Raw genomic sequence first — 19,723 nt, 5'->3', positions numbered from 1 at the left:
CAAAGGAAATGTTCTTGGAAGGAATTATAAGTGCTACTCCAGTGAACACACAAATGACGAGAAAGCAAGACGGCCTTACTACTAGTATGGAGAAAGTTTGAGTGGCATGGATAAAAGATCCACTCTCTTTAATTCTTAGAAGGCTGAGAGAGGTGAGGCAGCTGCAGAAGAAAAGTTTGAAGCTAGCAGAGGCTGGTTCATGAGGTTTAAGAAAAGAAATTGTCTCCATAACATCAAAGTGAGGACACCTGAGTGGTTCAATCAGTTGAGCAGGGCTCAGGTCACGACCCCAAGGTCATGGGATCAAGCCTGCTTAAGATTGTCTCTTTCCTTCTGTGCCTCTCCCCCAGTGCATTCTTTGTCTAAAGTAAAACAAACACACACACACACACACAAAACCACCCGAAGGCTGACTGACAACTGCACATAAAGGCAACTAGAAGAAAATAAGGTTGATGCAGAAGAGGTTGGGAAACAATCTCGCCATTAACCCCACCCCCAACATGATGCCCCACAACCAGAAGGGAACTCAAAAGGAGCTTCTCCCTGAGGGGAAAAGGTTTCAAATCCCACATTGGGCACCCCAATTTTTTAAGACATACATGTGAGAAACCCCCAAAACATCTCCTTTGGAAACCACTAGAGCTCAAAACATGAGACCCCCCCCCCCAAGACTAGCGATCCAAGAAACTGCTCTTAAAACGCTTACACACTTGAATTCATCCTACTCAGAGCCCAGCTCAGAGGCAACCAAGGGCGCCCAGACTTAAAGTGAAGGAGGCTCACCTGCTTGTATTAAAGCGTTGGTCTGCCGGGCAGGCATCTAATGCAACTCACACATCTAGGAGCTGCTCTAACGCTCTCTGAGAGGGAGACTGGTGGGCACCATCGTGGCGTGTTCCCTTGGCCGAGCTCCGGAGCACCAGAATCTCCCTGGAAGGGAGCCTTTACCTGAATCTGCTGCAGCAGATCTTTGTGCTGCCACCTAGGGGACATCTCTTTATTGCCAGGCTCTGGAGGCCAGGGGAGCTTGCACTCCTGGTCCCAAGGGATTATAATAATCAGTATCACCCAGAAAGGAACTCATATCCTTGTGTGGCACCCCAGTTTACAACTGCTGCCAGAGGACACCCCTACACATGGCCTGGCTCTGGCTGGTGCTGCTGACACCCGGGGGGCCCATAGAACCGTAACCAATGGGGAAATTTTCCTTAAATAGCACCATCTCCAGGGCATAGCAAGAAGCAATGGACCCAGTGGCTTAGTTTTTTTCTGTGAAGGAGACTTATTAGCTACCCATCAAGACTGTGGCCTCAGTGGTAGGCTTCTTATTAAATATGCACCTTGGGCCTGACTGTAATCATTTCCGGAGACTTCCAAGGGCTGGTGATACGTTTGAGCTCACCTCCTGCCATACTATATAGATGCCAGTGTCTCCTTGAGGGGAGCTTTACCCACATCTGTTCCCCTGATTTTTATGTCTGGTACCCCAGATTTTGCACCTGCTGCCCAGGGGATGCTCTTGGATTGCCTGACCCTGGTGGTCAGTTGGACTTGCATTCTTGGGTCCCACGGGGCTGTGGCAATCCGAGAGACAATTCTTGTCAGGCTACCACCACTAGGGCTCCACACAGACAGTGGACTCAGGCACACTCCCAACTCTTTGTGTGAAGGAAGCCTCTTTGGTTGTCCTGGAGCTTTGGCCTGAGGGGAAGACTTCAGGTTTGGCACACAGTTAGTCGTCTATGGAGCTGCCGTACAGAGAGCCGGCAGGTACATGAAAAGATGCTCTACATCAATAATCATTAGGAAAATGCAAATCAAAACCAGAATGAGGTATCACTTCATACCTGTTAGAAAGGACAAAAAATAACAAGTGTTGGTGAGGATGTGAAGAAAAGGGAACCTATAGGACTGTGTACCATGATGTCACGGCTCCTGAGTTCCGGCCCCGGCATCTGGCTCCATGCTGACAGTGCAGAGCTTGTTTGGGATTCTCTCTTGCCCTTGCTCTCTGCCCCTCCCCCACACTCCTTCTCTGCCTGTCTCAAAACAAATAAATGAATTAAAAAAAAAAAAAAAAGAACTACCACATGATCCAGCAATTCCACTTCTGGGTATTTATCTGAAGAAAAATAAAAACACTAATTTGAAATGATATATGCATCCCTGTGTTTATTGCAGCATTATTTAAAATAGCCAACGTATGGAAACAACCTAAATATCCATCAGTGAATGAATGGATAAAGAAATTGTGATTATATATATGTATGTTATTCAGCCATAAAAAAAAGTATGAAATTTTGCCTTTTGCAACAACATGGAGAGAACTTAGCATTATGCTAAGTAAAATGAGTCAAAGAAATACAAATATATGAGCTCAGTTATATGTAGAATCTGAAAAATATATGTACAAAAAAAAAAAAGCTCATAGATACAAAGAATAGATTGGTGGTTGCCAGGAGTAGGGGGTTGGGAGAAATGGGCAAATTACTTTTGTTTTTAGTAAATAAATTGATTAAAAAATAAATAAATAACAAGTCATATTGGAGTTTCATTTCTTTCTTTTCCTTTAAAAAAATTGTTTACTGTTTATTATTTTTGAGAGAAAGACAGAGACAGAGAGCAAGCAGAGGAGGGACAGAGAGAGAGGGAGACCCAGAATCGGAAGCAGGTTCCAGGCTGTGAGCTGTCAGCACAGCCCGATGCGGGTCTCAAACTCACAGGCTGCAAGATCATGACCTGAGCTGAAGTCAGCCTCTTAACCGACAGAGCCACCCTGGTGCTCCTTGGAGTTTCATTTCTAAAGGTGGCTGGACACATGGTTAGAGATACAATTTGGAACAAAAAGCCCCAGATTCAAACCCATTTCTGCCTTTTATTGGCTCTGTGAACTTGAGAAAATTTAGCATGTCTCTATTTAAAAAAATTCTTTTGAAGTTTATTTATTTATTTTGAGGGAAGCAGAGACAGGGTGAATGGAGGAGAGGCAGAGAGAGAGGGAGAGGGAGAATCCCAAGCAGGCTCTGCACTGTCAACACAAATCTCTATGCGGGGCTTGAACTCATGAAACTGTGAGATCATGATCTGAGCCAAAACCAAGAGTCAGATGGTAACCAACTCAGCCACCCAAGTACCCCAGCATGTCTTTATTTTTAAATTGAGACAGTGCTTATGAGACTTCCCAAAAAGGAGTGTACTTGCTGTGATGAGCACTAAACATTTTATGGAAGTGCTTAGTCACTATACTGTATGCTTGAAACTAATATTACACTGCATGTTGACTAGTTGGAGTTTATATAAAAACTTAAAAAAATAAAGCAAAAGAAATGAAAAAGAAAAACAAATGAGAAAGCGTATATAAAAGCACACAATAGATTGCTTGAATAATTGTAAGCAAGGCAAACATTTGTTGACTCTAAATATGACACAGCATGTTCAGACTTTTCGAAATATAAACGTCTCTGTGAACCTGTCAGTAAAACCCTGGCAGAAAGAGCAGCGCTACATTTCACAGCCACTGTGCTCGGGCCAGGCAAACACAGGGTAGATACATTCAATCCCAGTATCAGAAGAGGAACTTCAAGGCCTTGCTTGACTTACCTCTGATTCTAGTTCTGAGTCGGTACCCCTTAGAAAGTGTTAAAGTCATTATCACCGAAACAATAAAAATAAAATAAAGACAAAATGGGAACAGTTCCAAAATGTGTCCCCAATAAATGACAGTATTAAGATATTCTTTTTCAGGAAACTTTGAACTGCCTTGATGACTCACTCTTCTGTCTCCAGAGTCCCCTCCTGGCATCAGATTTATGGTAGCATGAAAGGATAAAGTTTATCCTCATAAGTCACCATGAACTTAGTCATCATGTTGCCTCCAGATCTGCCTTTTAGTTAATGGGCTTGCAATGAATAAATAATGAATAAATAATCTGGTTCCCAAAGCTCTGCCTGATTATTCCCCCAAAGACTCACCCTATTGATTCTTTTTATGTTCTGATTCACAACCTCCCTTGTGAATTTTGGGAAAATTCAGTCATATTTGAAAAAAAAAAACAACAACTAAGGTTATAGTCAATTAAAGACATGGCTACTAGTTTGAGATCTAGAAACAAACTTAAAAATAAATAATTATGCTTTCTCCCTGACATGGTAACTGAGATTCGTGCCTATCTCACAGTTCCAGAAAGGATGCTGACAGAAAATTTTCCTAGCAAACATCTAGACCACCCAGAATTTTGTGTCTCACGATGACAGGACAAGCAACAAATTAAGAAGTATAAGACATGGCCTCAGGCTTTAGCTCTGTCTTTAAACTATTGTATAACTTTGGGCAGTTTATTTATCTTCGCTCAGTTCACTTGTCTGTACAATCAAAGAGTGGAGGCATAGTTTCTCTAAGGTCCTTTATAGATCTTAGAAGTCTATAATTCCTCCATTCTAAGTCAATTGAGCAACTCATACATGTTTGGGAAATGCTGACTAAATTAAAGGGATATCTTTAGCCTTTTCTCATATATTCATTTTATATTATATTCTGCTTCAGTATATGACAGTCATTTGGGATGTGGAACAATCTTGATGAGAAAAAACAATCAATGAGTATTTAGTACCTGCTCTGTGTCAGCATAAATACTTATAATTCCTCCTTACCAATTTTATCTCAGAATATTGTCTTTTTTTAAATCAATACTATAGTATTAAAAAGTTCTTGACAACTAGTTGAAGCCTAAATCCTGGTAACAAAATATCTTTTTTGAAGTCCCTCTTTCCATTTGTTTCTCTGAAAATAGCACATGTTTTCTTTTTTATAAATGAATTACTGATTTCAGTAATTTTTAAAGATTTTTAAAACTGTGATTTCATACATGGGCTGACTAGAAAGTAGGAATCGTGGAGAAGTAGTCTTTAGCCCTCTGGCGTGCAGTGCACTGCTATGAGCTGGTTTTAACACTTTCACAGAGTATTAAAATAATCAAATGGAGAACAAAGCCTAAGGCCAGCCAAGATCAGAAATCTAACCAGAGATCTCACTAAAAAGCTAGAACATATCAGTTTAAGGGTGATCTAGAAATAAGCCCATCCCCCCCCCCCAACCTCAATCTTTAGTAAGGAAATTTGCATTATCTTCAACTCTGGTGATGGGTGAAGGTGAGGGGGCGATGGGAGGGGATTTCTTTTGATAGGTTGAGATCACAGGTGCCTTTTCTGAAGTTTGCAGCATAGGTTCATACTACCTAAATTCTCTCTCTCTCTCTCTCTCTCTCTCACACACACACACACACACACACACACACACACACACAGCAGGGAACTGGTTTAAAGTGGTCTGGCTTAATGTTGCTCTGAGGCATATTGCAGAAACAAACACAAAGCTTTCCAGCTTCAGAGTTAGTTCAGATTGGTTTGGCACAAATTAGCAAAACTTTTCCCTTCTTCCGGAACTTTATCACCACCTTCAGAGAACCCTGTTGTGTAGTAGCTCTATAAGAATGCTATAATTGCCATGTGAGAAGCACCTCTTGGGTTGATGTGAAAGCACAAGCTGACCAATCATGAACATCAGACTTGCGACAGGGCTCTCAAAGATGCTGAGGGATGAAATTCCAAAGACACAAAGACAAAATAGAAAGACACCCACACACAAAATACAGCAAAACCCAAAATCATTGTGAATGAGATGCAGAAGAAATATGGGCAACAAAATCAGAAGGCCAGAAGTTAAAGATTCTTCGCTTGACCAAACTTTAGTCAGGCTCTTGAACCTCTCCTAGGTCCATCTGTGTACTTTCTCATAAAATCCAGCTTTAGCAAGACCTGTGCAAGTGAGTTTAGCCAAAACCTCCCTTGATATCTGATCAGATTCCTCATCCTCCACCCTCCTCTACCTGATGTCTGATCACCTGGTCACTCTACATCTAACACCTCCTCCTAATTTTCTGTCAACTGCCCTCCACTCTGCTCCTTGGCTATAAATTCTGTTATGCAGAATAAATCCATATGTAAACAAATATTTAATTTATAATAGAACTTATATGGAAATTCAGCAAAGGAATGATGAATATTTCGGTAAATGTTGCTAGGGCAATTGTTTATTCACTTAGGAAAAAAATGGAGTATTCAGAAAAAGCAAATCCATATGGATTTGACATACATGTGTTGGGGTTTGGAGTCAATGGCCAAGAAAGAATTCTTGAGATGTCTTTGGTGCAAAAAGGTGGTTTTATGAAAGCACAGGGACAGGACCCGTGGACAGAAAGAGCTGCACTGAGGTTGTGATGGGTGACTGATGATATACTTTCAAGTTGGGAAGGGGTTCAGGGATAGTGTAAATCTCTAAGGGATTTTGGAAACAAGGTTTCCAGTACCTGGAGGGGCTAGCTCTTTTTAAGAAAAAGTCATTTATCACTTTCAAATAAAATCTTAGTTATGAGACCCTTCAGATGTATACCAGTGGGCCATGTGCTTGGAAGATGATTGCTAACATATATCCTGAGGAGTAGAGATAAAGGAAGTTTCCAAAGGAATTTTTATATGTTAAAGTAGACTTACAGGATCCTGGAGGTCAGGATAATGTTAAGCTAAGGTTGCCTTTTGCCCTTGGCAAAGTATTAACATCCAGACAATTGAGTTCCTAGAGGAAGGTCACTCTGCCTGTTTCAAGGACTTATCAATGGACTGTAAGTAGTAAGGAAGTTTAATTTTTTCTTTTGCTTTTATTTCCCACATCAGATTCAACTCATATGTGGGAGGCCAGTTGCAACAATTTAGAAGAAAATTTAAGAGAACATCTTTATGGTAAGACCCGAGAGGGGCCTAGACTGACCAATACAACTACAATAAAATTAAAAACTGTTTCACTGAGACATTCCTAAAATTGAAAATCAATCAATCAATTAGGATGTATTTGCCAATGTCAAGAGAATGCAGAAGACACTAAGAGCTCCAATAAATTACTTTTTTTAATGTATATTTATTTTTGAGAGAGAGAGAGAGAGAGAGAGAGAGAAACAGAGCACAAGTGGGGGAAGGGCAGAAAGAGAGGGAGACCCAGAATCCAAGGCAGGCTCCAGGCTCTGAGCTGTCAGCACAGAGCCCAGGGCGGTGCTTGAACTCACCAACTGTGAGATCATGACCTGAGCTGAAGTCAGAATCTTAACCGACTGAGCCACCCAGGTGACCCTGCAATGAATTAAGTTTAAAAAATACAAACATCCAAGTGTAAAAAATAAAATGGACAAACGAATTGAGTAGGAATCTGCAAAAGGTGAAAGCAGGAATGACCAATAAACATTTGGTAATATATTTAGTCTCATTAGAATTGTGAAAATGCAAATTAAACCTGCAATATGATAAGTTGTCTTATCCCACCTATTGTGGGGCAACAACCCTCAGACAGATTTGCCAGGTATGTTAACTACCATAATGCCTTTGAAAAACAAATGCATGGGGCGCCTGGGTGGCGCAGTCGGTTAAGCGTCCGACTTCAGCCAGGTCACGATCTCGCGGTCCGTGAGTTCGAGCCCCGCATCGGGCTCTGGGCTGATGGCTCAGAGCCTGGAGCCTGTTTCCGATTCTGTGTCTCCCTCTCTCTCTGCCCCTCCCCCGTTCATGCTCTGTCTCTCTCTGTCCCAAAAATAAATAAATGTTGAAAAAAAATTAAAAAAAAAAAAGAAAAACAAATGCATAATATCAATTAAGGTTAAATGCACATGTCCCAAGATCCAGCATTTCTCCTACTGGGTAAATACACCCTCAAGAAATCTTGCATGTGCACACCAAAAGACATGGACAAGAACAATTAGAGAAGCACCACTTATAATAGTAAATGTCTAATAGAAAAAATAAATAACTTACAGTAAATCCATCCAAAGTAGTGCTTTAGAAGTGGGAATGAAACAGGACTCTATACAAAACAATGCTATGAAAGGACAAATATATTTTGAATTATAAAAGTGAGCAATAGAAGAACATATATGGTAAGACTCCTATTATACAAACTTTAAAAACATGTGCATACTTGGTAAAATGATAAAGAAAATCGAGAGAATGATAAGCCCCAAACTTGGTATATTTGTTATTTCTGAAGAAGGAGAGAGAATAGAATAAGTATAAGACAGAGGAGCTTCAGATAACAATAATTGTTTTATTTTTTATGCTTTCATAAGAAAAGTGGCGGTGGTTTCACAGGTGTTTGTTATATTTTTTATATCAATACATAGAATATAAACTCTTTTTCAACATACTCAAAATTAAGTAAAAGCCAGACAAAGAAAGGAAAAGATATTAACATCTGTGTCTGTTTTGTTCACAACTCACCCTGACAAGCATTTTGTGAAAATGTCTATGAAAGACAAAACAGTAAATTGGATTCCAAAAACCAAGCATTCCACTTATTACTTTATGGGTGTTTTACAAGTTTCATATATTGGTTAGAAACAAAATAATAAAAAATATCCGAGTTTCTCTTCCTACTGTGTCATGAGTGAAAGGTGATTGGTAAGGTGTTGCTCTTTTTATGACTAGAAGAAACAGAGCCGTATTACATTGTGCTTCCAACTTTACAGGTTGCCAATAGGTTTCATTTTAATTAGAAGATTTGTAGAAAAATAAAGTAACCAAAAAGTATTACAAACTATGGAGTGACATAAATACCTTGGATCCTTTGAAGTGTGCTCACAGTTCTACTGTGCTTTGACAAATTTTTCTCTTTTTGCTACTTTTTATAGAATGTATTCATTTCTCTATCCTGCAAGAAAAACAAGACCTAATTACATATAGTATACTAAATAAAGAAAAAAATTTTCACCCAGCTGTGTGATCTTAGGCAAAAATCATTATTCTCCATAGGTTTCAATTTCTTTTTTTGTAAGGTCAGAATGGTGGATGTCATCTCCAAAATTCTTTGCTATGAAGATAATCCACAGAGATGGAAAGTCTTGCAAAGATGCACCCTTGTCTGCAATTACAACTGTGTAAGCTGTACTCTGACAGGCTATGTAAATCAGCAAATGAGTTTTAGTAGTGTTTGCTGCACTGCAGCAGTTTGGAGTGAACAATATGATACCTTTTACAGACATGACTGGGAACATGAAGGATCACTGGGCTTCTTGGTCCCATGGAAATATAACCTCAATTAAAATTCTCTTCTCTTCTCTATGAAACTGTGCACAAGAGTCCAAAAATCAAGAATGATACTGAGAAACCTGCTGGGCTTTGTAATAGCTCATGCTCTTTTTCTGCCCTGATTTAATTTGGCTTTTGGTAATCAGAGATGCTCAATCATAACCCCTTCTGGAGTATTTCCAAATTATATATTTGGAAACTCCACCCAGGTCCACCGAATCAAAATTTCCCAGGGTGTTGCCCCGGCCCATGGATTGTTTTAGATGGTCCATGGGTGGAAACACTGATTTAATGAAATTCAGCTCCCAGACATGATCTGCACTGGACAAAAAGAAGACAGTAAGATCCAGCCTTTTTGTTTTAAAATAAAAGGTTAATACCTTCAAGAGAAGCTCACAACTAACTGCTGTTATTTGTTGGAAATTTTTTATACTAACTTCAAAATAAAAGTGTCTATGATACAAAGTGGAACTTCAGTTCAGAGAACAACTTGCCCAACTATGCAGCAGGCCTCAATGCAGCCTATGTATTACAAATAATTTTTTAAGGAAGAAGATGAACAATTAGTGAAATTCAAATTCAAAGTAGGGTGCCTGCTATTTCCTCTATAATAAGAAGAACTAAGACATATTGGATACTTATTTAGGTGTAGACATTGTGCTAGGAACTTTCAATATATTCTTTCTAATCATCATCACAAGTTAATTCCCCATAAAAAATGAATAAATGGAAGCTAACAGAAGATAAAATACTTTCCCAATGTCTTGAAACTAATAACTAGCAAAGTCAATATGCTAAAAACTAGGTCTCATAACTGTAAATTTTGTTGGATATAATGCCAATGCTGGCATTCACTATTTCTTGGAATTATTTGGACAGAAGGAAAAAATATGTTTTCATGGTGCTACATTCTCTGCTGCAGATACAGATACTGTTGGTGTTACAGAAAGTGTGCAGGGGAAATGCTTTCATTCTGTAGCCATCCCAAGAATGAGAAGAAAGTTCTGGTAAACAAAGTGCATAGAGAGCCTTCCTATTTCTCCTGTGCTGCATGTGGAGCTGGGACTCTAAGCCAATCTGGCTTTCCTGAAAGTGCTATTTAGACGTGGGGGTGGATGGGACTTGCCCACAAACATGGGCAAGTAACAGTGAGAATCAACTATGGGACTTTGAGCACAAGTCCGGGTGGGCAGAATCAGGATCTGGAGAGTGGACAGTAGGAAGTCTTTTATTGAAAACGATAAGTCCAGGAAAGTCTTAGATGGAGATGTGTTACCATAGTGGGGCCCATTTGTACAGAAGGGAAGAATAAATTCTCCTTCTTTTCTATGAGGTCTTTTCAATCATTGTACCAAAAAGGAAAAAAAATACATTATTTATGTGTGCTAAGAAAATTAAATGCATAGCATAACTACATAAAACCTGCTTGTATACATTTATTCAAGCCCCTTCATCAAAACAGTCAGCCATCACCAGCATCCATTGATTTATAAGTCAAATGTTTCTTTTTTTAATTTTTTTTTCAACGTTTATTTATTTTTGGGACAGAGAGAGACAGAGCATGAACGGGCGAGGGGCAGAGAGAGAGGGAGACACAGAATCGGAAACAGGCTCCAGGCTCTGAGCCATCAGCCCAGAGCCCGACGCGGGGCTCGAACTCACGGACGCAAGATCGTGACCTGGCTGAAGTCGGACGCTTAACCCACTGCGCCACCCAGGTGCCCCTAAATGTTTCTTTTTTTAAAAGTTTATTTATTTTTAAGAGGGAGAGAGACAGAGTGCAAGGGGGGGGGGCAGAGAGAGACACACAAACAGAATACAAAGCAGGGTCCAGGCTCTGAGCTATCAGCACAGAGCCCGATGTCAGGCTCGAACTCATGAACCACAAGATCATGACCTGAGCTGACGTCTGACACTTAACCGACTGAGCCACCCAGGCACCCCAAGGTAAATGTTTCTATGCCAATGTGTCCTTCTACTGAAGACTTAAAAATATTTTGTATAGATTTATTCCTATTCTCATAACAAACTACAGTTCAGCCTGACTGACTCACTACTATTATTCCATGAACCACTTTAAGGTTCCTAATATATATGGGTGGAACAGTAGTAGATCATGGGCTTTTAGAAATGAAAAGGATGGACATAAACCTCAATTTATAGACCAGGAAACTCAACTGAGAGAATGAGTGACTTCCTGTTGGTTCCAATAGATTTTGGTGGCAGAACTGTGGTTAAGACTGATGACTCATTCTCCAGGGGTCTTTCTATTTTTCCAGAGGTTTCAATATGTGTTCCCCTGAGCTTAGAAATGAACTATGCAGGGACAAGCCCTTCACAAACTTGGTCTGGCTGCTGCTTCTGCTGAGGGTTGAATTTGTTAACAGCAGCCAACAATTGCAGATTCCCAAGGTGGCAGCTGCCTTCAGAGGTGGACATGTCACCTGGTGGTGCAAAGCAGATTAAATCAAGCTTCTTAGATGAGGACTGGGCAGCAATTTGTCCTTTCTAGCATAAACACTTTAGCCAATCTGATTTTGATTAGCATTCTCTATTTGTAATTCATGGAATAGCACCACCATATCCAAACTTACCCACCGTGTTTTATGCATTTTAGTGTTATAACACTGAAAGAAATATAGCATTGGAAAGATGTCAGTGGGGTTTCCCGATTTTATCTTATACCCTCATTATCTGAAAGGACTAGGTTCAGATAACAGGGACAATAATGATTGAAAACCCAACTGCAGCATACTGAAAGTCAACACTCTTCAGAGCCGGGTGCTCTTCTGCAGGATATATTATCCTCTAGTAGCCTGAATCTATTATATGTTTATAATTACACTTGATGATGCTTAATAGTTTCCTATCTTGAGGATTCTAAGTTATACTGTTAAAGAGATTTTGTCTTGTTTTTTTTTCTTTATTATGGTAAAATATACATAGCATAAAATTCAACATTTAAATCTTTTTAAGTGCCCAGTTCAGTGGCATTAACACATTCACATTGTGCAGTTATCACCACCTCCATCTCTGGCACTTTTTCATCTTCTCACGTCACACTAGCTCTCAATTTTTCCCTCCCCTCAGCTCCTGAAAACCACTATTCTATTTCCTGTTTCTACTAATTTGACTGTTGTAGTTACCTCATATAAGTAGAATCATACAGAATTTGCCTATATCTTCAAGGTTCATCCATGTGGGCAGCATGGGTCAGAATTCCTTCCTTTTTCAGACTCAATAATATTTCATAGTATGTATATACCACATATTGTTTATCCACTCATCGGTGGATGAACATGTGGGTTGCTTCTATCTGTTAGCTACTGTGAGTAATACCACTAAGAACATGAGTGTACAAATATCTCTGAGTCTCTGTTATCAATTCTTTCGGGTGTATGCCCAGGAGTGGAATTGCTGGACATTGGCAATTCTATTTTTTTTAAGTTTTTATTTAAATTTCAGTTAGGTAACATACAGTGTAATACTAGCTTCAGGCGTACAGTATGGTGGTTAAACACTTCCATACAACACCTGGTGTTTATAACAAGTGGACTACTTAATCCCCATCACCTATTTCACTCATCTCCTCACCCACCTCCCCTCTGGTAACTATCAGTTTATTCTCAATAGTTAAGAGTCTGTTTCCTGGTTTGCCTCTCTCTCTTCGCCCCCCCCCCACTCCGATCTTTCTTTCTCTTTCTTTCTTTTCCCTGATGTGCATTTGTTTTGTTTCTTAAATTCCACATATGAGTGAAATCATATGGTATTTGTCTTTCTCTGACGGACTTATTTCACATAGCATAATACTCTTTACCTCCATCTACGTCACTGAAAATGGAAAGATTTCATTCTTTTTGATGGCTAATATGCCATTGTACACATATATCACATCTTCTCTATCCACTCATCAGTTGATGGACACTTGGGCTGTTTCCATAATTTGGCTATTGTAGATAATGCTGCTCTAAACATCAGGGTGCATGTGCCCTTTCGAATTAGTATTCTTTGGGTAAATACCTAGTAGTCCAATTACTGAATCATAGGATAGTTTTATATTTGACTTAATTTTTTTTTAATGTTTATGTTTGACAGACAGAGAGAGAGAGAGCATGAGAGGAAGAAGGGCGGGGAGGGAGGGTGGGCAGAGGATCCAAAGCAGGCTCCGTGCTGACAGCAGTGAGCCCGATGTGGGGCTCAAAGTCACAAACTGTGAGATTATGACCTGAGCTGAAGTCAGACGCTCAGCCAACTGAGCCACCAAGGTGCCCATATATTTTTTTGCTTTTTTGAGGAAACTTCATACTGTTTTCCAGAGTGGCTGCATCAGTTTGCATTCCCAGTAACAGTGCAGGAAGATCTCCCTTTCTCCACATCTTCACCAACCCATGTTGTTTCTTGTGTTGTTGATTTTAGTCATTCTGACAATTGTGAGGTGGTATCTCACTCTGATGAGTGACATTGAGCATCTTTTCATGTGTCTATTGGCCACCTGTATGTGTTCTTTGGGAAAATGTCTATTTGTGTTTTCTGCATATATTTTAATTGAATTTTTCATTTTTGGGGTGTTGAGTTAGAACTACTTCCCATAGAAGCTGCACCAAGTTACATTCCCACCAGGAGTGCACAAGGGTCCAATTTCTCCTCACCTACATCTTCACCTACACTTGCTATTTTCTGAATTTTGTTTGATAAGAGCTATCCTACATAGGTGTGAACTGGTATCTCATTGTGGTTTTGATTTACATTTCCCTAATGATTAGTGATGTTGAGCATCTTCTCAAGTGCATTTTGGCCATTTGTATTTCTTCCTTGGAAAAATGTCTATTCAAGTTTTTGCCCATTTGTGTTGGATAGTTTTATTTTGTTTTTTTAAATTGATGAAACGTAAGAGTTCTTTATATATTCTTTATATATTTATTTATATATTCTCTCCCTCTCTCTCTCTCTCTCTCTCTCTATATATATATATATATATATATGATGTTAATCCCCTATCAGACTTATAATTTGCAAATATTTTCTCCCATTCTATGCATTGTATCTTCACTCTGTTAATAGTGTCCTTTGATTCACACAATTTTGCAATTTTGATGTAGCCCAATTTATCTATTTTTATTGTTGTTGGTGGCATTATTGCCTTCATTTCATATCCAGGAAATAACTGCCAAATCCAGTGTCATGAAATTTTGGCCTATGTTTTCTTCTAAGAGTTTTGTGATTTTAACTCTTCTCTTTGATCCATTTTCAGCTAACTTTCCATATGGTGTAAGGTAAGGGTTCAGCTTTGTTATTTTGCATGTGAATATCCAGCTTCTCCAAGACCATTTACTAAACACTGTCCTTTCCCCATTGTATATCCTTGTTGATATCCTTGTTGAAAATCATTTGACTATATTTGTGAGAGTTTTATCTCCTAATTCTCTGTTCTATTCTACTGGTGTATATTTTCTGCCTTTATGTCTGTAATATACTGTTTTGATTATGGTAGCTTTTAAGTAAGTTTTAAAATTGGGGTATGTGAGACTTCCAACTTTGTTTCTCTTTTTCAAGATTATTTTGGTTATATGGGGTCTCTTGAGATCCCATATGCATTTTAGAATGGATTTTTCTGTGCCTGGAAAAAAACATCATTAATATTTTGATAAGAATTGCATTGAATCTGAATATTGCTTTGAATACTATTGCCTTCTTAACAATATTAAATTTTCTGATCCCTGAACATGAGATGTGTTTCCATTTATTGATGTCTTCCTTAATTTCCTTCAGCAATATTTTTTAGTTTTCAAGTCTTTTTCCTTCCTGAATGAATTTTATTCCTAAGTATTTCATTCTTTTTGGTGCTATTTTGTACTTAGAAGATTTTATACTTATAAGATCATATCATCTGTGAGCAGAGATAATTTCACTTTGTCCTTTCTGAAGTAAAGGAAGTGCCTTCTATATCTTTTTCTTGCCTAATTGTTCTGGGTGGGACTTCTGATACTATGTTAAGTAGAAGTGGTGAAAATGGGTATTCTTATCTTGTTCCTGTCATAGAGAAAAGTTTTAAATCTTTCACCATTGAGTGTATCAGCTATAGGTTTTTAAAATCTATGGACTTCATTATATTGAGGTAGTTTCCTTTGTTATGGAGATTTAAAAATCCAAGGGGGGAACAATTTCTACGGAATACTTGATTCTGTTTTGGTTTCACTTAATTGAAATATGAGTAGTACCTGGTCATGTCCAATATATGATTAAGAGAGCTAGTATAAATTGTGTTGTCTATGGAAACTAAGCCTGACCTTCAAGAATGGAGCAGGAAAGCATAAAAGGGAGATTTTGGTCCCCAGCACACCTCTTCTATTGCCTTAATTAGGGGAAAAGTTTGACCAAAGACTGTTGCAATTTTATACATTAAGGACCAATAAAGGTGTAGGTAGGTTCTTCGGGAATGAAACATTGGATCCCCTCACAAGACAAAGGACTTCAATCAATCAAGGTGCTACCCTAAGTCAAAGGGAAAATGAGTAAATATTGTAATGAAAACAGTCATAAATAAGCCAGCAATAACTACTGGGACAACTGTAGCCTCACCTGTATTTCTTAGCTTGTTCTATTATAGTTTGTCTCTGCTCTTTAGTCATCCTATGTTATCTGTGTATTGACAGTGTAGTGACAGTGTTAAGTTTCCATTTGGTTTATAATTTAGAGCTTATCAAGATGACGTCTTGCCCAGACTTGGAAGCAAGGATATTCCTGGGTAGACCTGGACTTGCAGAGAGGTTTAGAGACCATAATCCCTGTTAATGGTACTGGGTGCAAAGTGGATAAGTTCTCGTTTGAGAACAGAGCGTGACTACAGCTGTATTCAGGATTGTGGCATAACAGCATATAGGGTGGAATTTTTCCCACTACATGAGAATTGATGACTGAGCCCAAAGCTGAGGAGAATGATGCATTAAGTATTCCGTATTATAAAAAATAATTTAGTGCTGCTCTTCCGTTGGAAATTCTCAACAGAGAGCAGAACTAACACGGGCATCTTCAACCATCATCCCAATCTCTCCTCACCACCCCTTCCCTGCAAACTACCACCACAATTCTATATAATACTGAGCAAAGGAGAGAAGGGGAAAGTAAGAGTTATATGGTGAGACACTTCCTTAAGCCAAATGTATGTTGGGAGGAGAGGTAGAGATCCAAGAGAAAGAACCTTGACAAATATAAGTGAGGAAAACTCAGTTTATATTTAGGTTACACTCCATTAAATTAATTTCACCATTCAAAAAACATTTATTGAGACTTTACTATGGCACAGTGCTAATTCTTAAGAATAACAATGAAAAACATAGGAACTTAGACAATGGAGAGACAAACCAATACACAGCATGATGAAGGGCATGGACAAAGCAGTGGGAAGTACAGAGGAAGAGGACCTAACACCCATCTTCCTGGATCAGGCCAGAGAAGACTTACTGGAGATGTTACTCAAATATACCTTGAAAAGCAAAAGCTGAATTATCAGACAAAAAGGTAGAAATAACCATTGTAGGAATAAAGAAAAGAGATGGAGGAAAGTTTGTATGTTTGGGCAGCCTCTTCTTTGTAATTACAGACTTTGAATTTTATTCTGAAAAGAAATTCCTGACAGATTAAAGCAGAGGAACAACATGGTGATGTATGCCTTTCAGCTAGATCACTCTAGCAGCACTTTTGAATATGGAATTAAGGAAGGGTTCACTGAAAGGAAGGAAATCAATTAAGAAGATAAATCAATGATCAAGGCAGTAAATGATGAAGAACTGAACTCATGTGGTAGCTGACCTTGAGGCTGACTTGGAGGAGGGGGACTAGTGCGACAGGTATTAAGGAAACATCCTTGAAAAGTTTTGGGTTGGGGAAAAGGGCAGAGAGGAGTAATTCTATAATAGCCCTAATTTTCTTTAGATGGGAAGCTTCTCTTCAGTATCTGACAGCCATTAACAGTAAAGGATTTCCTATCACTTCTTGTTCAGAGGCAGAGATATTAATTTTGTTGTGGCATTATCATAGTGTGGTGGGAGAGACACAGGTTTTGGAGTGACACTTGTCTATAAATCTTACTCCAAAATAGACTGGCTGGTGACACTGCTCAAGCTCGTCAACCTCCTCAAACTTCAGTTTTCATATGCATAAAATGGAAATAATGTTTACCACAGAGAGTCACTGGAAAGATAAAATAAGATAATCCATAAAATAATTGGTATACAATCCATCTGGCACATATTAGTTCTCGCAAAATGTTAGCTTTGTCCTATGATTTTTTTCTTGTTATTAATAGCAATGTGTAGGACAATGAAATGGGCATTAGATGTTATCTAAATGTGTTTTTTGAAAATATCAGAAATAGATATGGGATATTATGCTTACTTTATATTTTTTTCCAATGCTCCACTTAATTTTCCCCAACAGATATTGTTGTTTTAACCATTGGAGACATTCATTAACTCTGTCATAGTTTATTATGCAGACTCATAATTTTGTGGGTATGTCTTTCTCACTCTATAGAGTATTAAGTCCTTGAAGGACTGTGAATAAATAACATTCCCATTATAGAACTTTTATTGTGCATTTTAAATTTGATCTGAAGACATCAAGTGCACAGAATTTGGTAGATACTGATATAATCTTCTTTCTTATTTTGCAGCACAATCTCATCGTCTCATGTTTTGTAGAACAATGTTATATTTCCTGTAGCCACACCCCCTCTTTGTTTATGTCCCCAGCCCCCAGTCCAATCCAGCCCCCGTTTCTGTAAGCACCCACTCTCTTGCATCACAAATGTGTCTTTCCAATCCACTGTCCAAACAACTGTGTGTGTGTGTGTGTGTGTGTGTGTGTGTCCTCAAACAACCCACAGTATTGTCTGACATATGCATTTTCAATCTTGCTTTTCATTCTGCTTCCTAAGTCTTTCGTACGATTTTATGTTTTTGAACATACTATTTGATCCATATTTCTTTATGGAAATTGAATTCATTGCTTCTGACTGATGTATGATAAACCAATATAAGTAGATATTGCATTTTATGTATTTTTTCTCTGATTGGTAGACATTTATGTTTTTCCTTTGCTATTTCATGCAGCATTGCCACAAATATCTTTGTACACATCTTATTTAGTAAATCTCATACTAAAGTAGTAACAGAAACAATTATTTATTTAAGTATCTATCAAAGACAGGCTGGAAAGTTTTGTTTTTTCTGCTAATGATTTTTACTAAACTCATGAAACTGAATAATCAGCTGGGTAGAAAAGCAAGGGAACTTATGAACTTTATCCACAAGAAACAGAACCTCAGTGGAGAAATATGTCACAAGGAGCTATATCTCCTTTGATAATCAGTTTCCCCTGAAATGAGAAAGGTTGATCTTTCTTTTTCTTTAAAGGAGCACTTCCCACATAAGAGCTTCACAAAGATAGAAGTAGAGGTAGCAGAGGCTTTATTATTTTTTGCAATTATTAAACCTACCCATTTATTTAAGATTATATTTTATTAGTGTCTGTCTCCCCCGGTTGACCATGAGCTCTGTGAGGACCCAGACTGGGTGTTGTACTCCCAGTACCCAGCACATACTCAGTAGCTATGCGCTGAATTAACAAAATACAAATAAATGCAGAACCAGGGCAAACAACCAGGTTTCTCCATTTCTCACTACAGTTTTACCTCAATAGGCCAGGCATAAAAGAGCTCTTGGGACCCCCCTTCTCAGAGAAATCATCAACGATCCCACCCCAAGTTAGGTGGGGAGACAGGACAAATTCTCTACAACAGTAAACGTTTTGTGTTTTAATGAGATAGGAACAAAGCACTCTTTTTTATTTCTCTGTCCCTGGAGGCTCAGATCACAGCTTCAGGTTGGGATTAGAAAGTGGGGGAGGGGGATAAATGGAAATGAGGCTGAGGGGCCAGGGCTGAGGCCAGAAGAGAAAGCAGAGATTCTGCTATGCCCCCACCCCGGCCCTGAGCTGAGCCAGAAATCCAAGTCCTTGTAGCCTCCAGCAGCCAACACAGTGAACAAACACCACGTGTGTGGTCCTTATCTGCAAATCAGTGTCATAAGGCACCCAAACTACCCATGCAAGACTGTACTGGGCCCTAAGTGCCGGTACCAAAGATTTTAGAATTACACTGTCTAGGGCTGCTTGGGTGGCTCCGTCAATTAAGCATCTAACTCTTGGTTTTGGCTCAGGTCATGATCTCATGGTTCCTGGGATGGAGCCCTGCATCTGGCTCAGTGCTCCTGCTTGGGATTCTCTCTCACTCTCTGTCTCTGCCCCTGCCCCCTACTCATGCACTCTAAATAAATAAATAAATAAATAAACAAACAAACAAACAAACAAACTTAAATAAAAATAATTATGCTCTCCAATAATCAGAAGCCCCACAGGAATACTGAACACTTGAAATGCAGGTATTGCAACTGAGGAATGGGAAATTTTATTTTATTTTATTTTATTTTATTTTATTTTATTTTATTTTATTTTATTTTAAAAGCTGACATTTGATTCAGTCATTGGAACATTCTGTATGTTTGGAAAAACCTGGGTATGTGGATCTACTTTTTCAACT

At 38.8% G+C, this 19,723-nt stretch overlaps 1 long non-coding RNA gene across 6 annotated transcripts in view; it reads right to left on the bottom strand.

Moving 5' to 3' along the window:
- LOC125156712 (uncharacterized) overlaps positions 1–19,723 on the bottom strand; it is a 506,607-nt gene that overhangs the window by 328,899 nt on the left and 157,985 nt on the right. For 4 of the 6 annotated variants that reach the window (XR_007148738.1, XR_007148739.1, XR_007148735.1 and 1 more), the window contains one exon: positions 8,656–8,749. The exons of the other annotated variants lie outside the window; for them this stretch is intronic. This is a non-coding gene — a long non-coding RNA (uncharacterized LOC125156712). The remainder of the gene's footprint in view (positions 1–8,655; positions 8,750–19,723) is intronic. 6 annotated transcript variants of the gene reach the window in all.

Source organism: Prionailurus viverrinus, chromosome F2, assembly GCF_022837055.1.
Source record: "Prionailurus viverrinus isolate Anna chromosome F2, UM_Priviv_1.0, whole genome shotgun sequence".
Classification (NCBI taxonomy): domain Eukaryota; kingdom Metazoa; phylum Chordata; class Mammalia; order Carnivora; family Felidae; genus Prionailurus; species Prionailurus viverrinus.
This window is presented reverse-complemented; position numbering and strand designations above follow the sequence as displayed.